Consider the following 5,549-nt stretch of genomic DNA (forward strand, 5'->3'; position numbering starts at 1 on the left):
CGCGGAACAACTGTGGTTTGGTTTTTTGAATCAAAAAAGGCAAATGTGCAGAGCCCCAGGATTTACATGGGGCCTGTTGTGATGGGGCCGGGTTCAAGTTAAGGCCTTGGTCTCTGCTTTAGATTATTTCCTTATCTGGGTTTCCTCTCCGGCGGTCGGTGAGTAACATTGACCTTCCCGATTGCATTCTGGACTGTATTTCCTTGGGTGACTCCTGCCTCGCCATCCGTTTCTAAGACCGATGGATTCATTCGAAAGATATTAAGCTAGGTATTCCACAAAGCCTGAGACAATCTGGGAACAGCCGCATAACTTCTAACAACCCAACAAAAAAGAAATGCCCACACGGTTAGGATGCACAGGGGAACTAACATAATACGAGATCTAAATTAACTTGTGTGTTGAGTCTACAATCTAACTGTGTGTTGTGGTTGAATCTTTTGTTTTAAATTGCAGGATACCCAACACACTGGGGAGCGGCACGCCGATATCCGTAATTAAAGAGATTTATTTGGGATTTACAGATCTCTTGTGACAAACTCTGAGAGCCAAACAAATGCAATATTTATAAAAAAAAAAGTGCCATGTGAAATACCACATCAGTACTTCTCTGCTTTTCTTCAAATCGGAAATACGATCTATTATGCACAAGTGAATATTATGATTATTTTATAAAATGGTAACTTGGAGGTATGCCAACATAATAGCATAATAGATAATTGCCTTCTTCATTCACCAGCACAATGAAAACCTTCCATCCACACCCACCTCAGCCCCAGCACTCTCAAATTGGACACCGAGGAGTCTGTTCAATAGCTTTTCATCTTCCATGGTCACTGGTTTTGGACTTTTCTGTGCTGAAACAATCAGTAAAAAGGTGGCTCACTAAAACACGTAAATCAATGCCAGTGGATTTGAGTGATCATTTAAAATGGGGTTTTAGAAGCTCCCACCTGGCGAAGTCAATGCCTTCTACCTCACGCGCAATTGGTTGGTCGCACCTGACTGTGACACACAGAAATGTGAATGTACTGTATCATCACATATTACCTGGTCTACTTAACTGCAAGATGGAACATCTGCCGTTTGTTTGTGTGTCGGCATTGGTGCACAGGTGCATTCGTAATTATTCACACTCACCAGTGAATGAATAAATACAAACAGAGCGGCCGGCATCCACTCATCTCAGGGTTCAAACCATGGCCCCCCTCACTCTGTTCCTTTCTCTTTCTTTAACAAGGCTAGTACTTTAGCGGCGGCGGCGGCGGCGGCAGATCTCAGCGCTCCATCACCCCAGTAACCAGTGCCTCGGACGACGAACCCGTCGCCATGCTAACAACCCTGGCACCTTTGATGATGAGCCAACTGACAAGGCCTGGTGGAGAGGGGGGGGGGGGAGGGCGGAACATTAACTCAGCAAGGTCACTGCAGACACAATCCCATCTGTCTCTCTGCAGCCTCCGTAGAGCCTAGACCGACCCCCAGCCTCCACCCCATCCCTCCGCCCTGCCACCCCTGCTTCACTATCACTGTGTCCCTGGAGCCATTGAACATGTCCCATCAATCCGATGGAGGCAGTCTTCGGCTAATATCGTCATATCAACGCTAAATGACGCCACTTCCCCTGCTATACGCCACGGCTGCCCCCCAACCCCACCACAGGTAAACTCATGATAATGGCCAGTGGTGTCAAGCTGTCTCGTATCGCATTACATCATGCTGCTTTCTCCTACCGCCACACCACTCTGGAGAACGCCCGGGCATTACCGGGCAGGAGGCTAGTCTATGGTCTGCGTAGTTAATCGCTGAGTGACCTGCTAATGGCGCCACGCGGAAGCTCAGTATGCGCTAATGCGTCCGTGCCGTATCAGTGGGGCAGGTTTTTTTGTACCTGCCCCCTAGTGTTTGGGGTATTCCCCTGGGACTGTCCCAGTGTTTTATGGGCAAACTCACTGGGCCCTTTAGGGCTTTGCCCCCCCCCCCCCCCACACACACACACACACACACACACACAGATACAAACACACTAATGCACTCACACAAACCCAAGCACAAACACACACACACCTCACAAAGTAAAAAATGCATCAGCCAGGCTTTCAATTTTTTCCAGCTTGTCTCTTTCCCTCTCTGAAATATTCCCTCTCATCTCCGGCACTCTCTGTTCATGTCACTTAACGTGTCTCGCTCATTCCGCCCCTATGCTTTCTTTGTCTGAGCAACACACACACTGACATTCTCCTCTCGCAGGGGGGGCTGCAGTACCAGGCCTTGTAAGATCTGCAACAGCTTTATCCAGGTTGCAGGACCAAAAACCCCGCCGGATATTTACATAAAACCTCCATCCAGCCACCCACGCACCCACACACACATACACCAATAGACATATACTTTACGGAACACTTTTTAAGTTTACATAGAACCCAAAAAATGCAATCCCTTCTGTGCTGTTTCTAGTCGTCTTTTGCTCCTGCTGTTCCTCCTGTCTTATCAGACCGGCCCACCTCACCAAAGCAGCTCCTGCTTGTATTGTGTAAGTGTGTCTCCTACTGGAGCATCTCATCCCGCAAAGGAATGTGCGATGAAAATAACACAGGGGCCTTAAAGCCATTTTTTTGGAAGCTGGTTTTCCCTCTGCTGTTTTCAATGCCACTGGAACAATCCGCAAATCCCACCGGCAGGGATATTTTTTTGTATCCTTCCTCCCCCGCCCCCATTCTTAGGTTTTGCCTTTTTCCCTGGCATCAGTGGGGGGTAATTCGTTTTTTTGTATATGGAGTGTATCTGCTTTGGTTACAAGGGTGAGCCGGTGGAGGCCGGGACGGGGAACCCCTGGTGTCTGCCGTGGCCCCAGCTCAAGGAGCCTGCTGCTGGCCGGGCATCAAGCACAGCTCACTACACTTCTCATACCCCTGTTGTCTTTATCGCCCCCCCCCTGGAACCGGATGGGGGAGGCGGGGGGGATCTTGGAAGCTGCTCCTTATGTGCTCTCGCAGACCCATGCCTACGAAGCATGACCAGATTTCCATTCTCTTAGAGGCATTAGTCTGAACAAGCGTGTGGAGTCCCCCCACTATCCCAGTATGAAAGAAGGTCTTCTTCAGCCTCCTCCTCTCCTTCCCTCTGGCAGGGCGGTATTGTTTCTACGGAAACGCAGTGTCGGGAGGAATCCCCAATCACCGGAGATAAATGGTCATAATCAGCATAATATAATTGCCGGCTAATGCGTGACGTGACATTAAGCAGCGGGCAGGGGGGGGGGGGGGGGGGGGGTCTTCCTGATCCATGTGCTGATTAGCATGACAACAAGTGCACCTCCTTCTCTCCCTCCTCAGTGCCTCCTTCCTTCCCGGTGATCGCTGCCAACTCCTTCCAGCCCGTGACTACCGAGCCTTTACCACATTCCCATGCTAGGGGTTTGCAACGTCTTAATCCCTCCACATATTGCAGGAGATTATCTTTCTAAAATTAACTAGCCCCTTGAGACTGCAGAGATAGCAGCTGCCTTTTTTTTTCGTTCTTTTTTTTATTACCACGCCGCGAGTTTTTAACAAACAAATTGTTTTTTTGTTGTTGCAATTGGGAGTGTGTGCTCACATTTACTTTAGTTTATGCTGTTCCCGAGGTGGTGAGATTATACGTTTATTATGCAGCCTCCTCCGCTGTGTGATGGCATTCAGGTAAAGGAAAGCCCTGAATAGCGGCTAGGGGGTTCTGACGGATGAAAGCCGCTCTCTGTGTATTGGCTGTTGTGTTGGCGGTGGCAAGGTTCACACATGTTGTTTTTGTTCTGTTCAATAAAACATGTCGGGGGGGGGGGGTTATTTGTTTCCACTTGAACCCGGGTTAAGCATTGGTGCAAACGCAACACAAACACACACACACATCACGCACACACACAAACACACACACACACACACACACACACACACACAAACACACACACAAGCACTTAGCTCAAACAAAGGCACACGTTCACACAAATGTGTGCATACACACTCACAAAACAAAGACATGCACACACACACACACACACACACACACCCACACATACACTCACACACACACTACATGGCTATGGTCCAAACCTTTTGCTCGAAATCCATGCCCAAATTTCACAGCCTCATCTGGGGCTTCACTTGTAGTCCACTTGAGTGACCATTCAGAGGAGCTGGCCAGAAGCACCCTCCCAACAACAGCCGGCCCTGAACACGTCCATCTTCAAAGAGAGACAAGCGAGCCACCGCAGCGCCTCACACACCTGTACCAACGTCTGATTCTTTCATGCGAACAGCATTTACGGGCTGAGCACCATGTTTGTTCTAAATTGCGTTTTCCATCAACTCCGTCAATGGTAATTTAAACCATCCTGTAGAGTGGATCCCATTATACCGTAATCCGATGATTTTCCAGGCTGTGTGGGTGTGTGTGTGTGTGCGTGTGTGCGTGTTTGCGTGTGTGCGTGTTTGCGTGTGTGCGTGTGTGCGTGTGTGCGTGTTTGCCTGTGTGTGTGTGTGTGTGTGTGTGTGTGTGTGTCGCACCTGCCCCCTCTCCACTGGCGGCGGCGGCGGCGGCCCGCGTGCGGGAACGCCGCTCTAGCCCCCCACTGGTGTGTGCGGCGCTGATGAGATTGCAGACGTGCGGTGAGCGATGGCGGGAGCAGCAGCACATATTTGTCACTGCCACTGTGTTTATTGTTCGGCGTGCCTGAACGTCACTGCCGGGCTCTTCGGTCGATACGTGGTTCAGAGGGGGGCTTGTTGAGGACTAAAGAGGCAGACATCGGTTTGTCTCACACACTTTTTACTGTCTGTAGAATAACTGAGATGAAAAACTCCCCGGCAGCTGCTGTTAGTTATAGGCGTTTTACGCTGCCTTATTCATTTGGTCGATGTTAAATCCATTGCAGACTCTACTATCTCAGTTAGATGCAGCCACTAATATGGCGTGTTTCGGATTTGCAAGATGCTATTTTCATATATTTCCACCCACTGCTTTGCCACGAGTGAAACCCAATTGCTGACACCGGTAAAGCGGAACCCTCACAAAAGCCACCCAATGAACCTCTGGCTCTGTTCCCAGTACGGCTTGCCTCCAATATATCCTGATTAATAGGTATTTTCAGGATCATACAATTTGAGAGGCAATACAACACTGCTGTTTATATTGTACTCATGCATAAACGCATGCATTGACTCATACGAATCACTTGAACGTGAACGTGATCGCATCGAGAGCACCAAAGCAATCAGGGGTGGAGACGTGACCCATTACACCGAGAGGGTGGAGACACTAGCTGTCTACGTCCAGTGGCTGCTGCCTCGTCTTCCTTCTCTCTGTTGCTGTCGTGTCGCTGAGGCAGTCATCACTTTGGTTCCACCCCAGGCTTCTTCTGGAGGCACGTCTCCACTCATTATCTGGGGGAAATGTCTATTATTTAGTTACTCGTACGGCTGCTAATGGCTCGGTCGCTCCGAGAGGGATGGGCCCCCTGTCTGACGTGTTCCTGCACTCTAGACGGGCCTCGCGTTGGAGAGCGCGGGACCCAC

This window comes from Pollachius pollachius, assembly GCF_949987615.1.
Source record: "Pollachius pollachius genome assembly, chromosome: 8".
NCBI classification, from domain to species: Eukaryota; Metazoa; Chordata; class Actinopteri; order Gadiformes; family Gadidae; genus Pollachius; species Pollachius pollachius.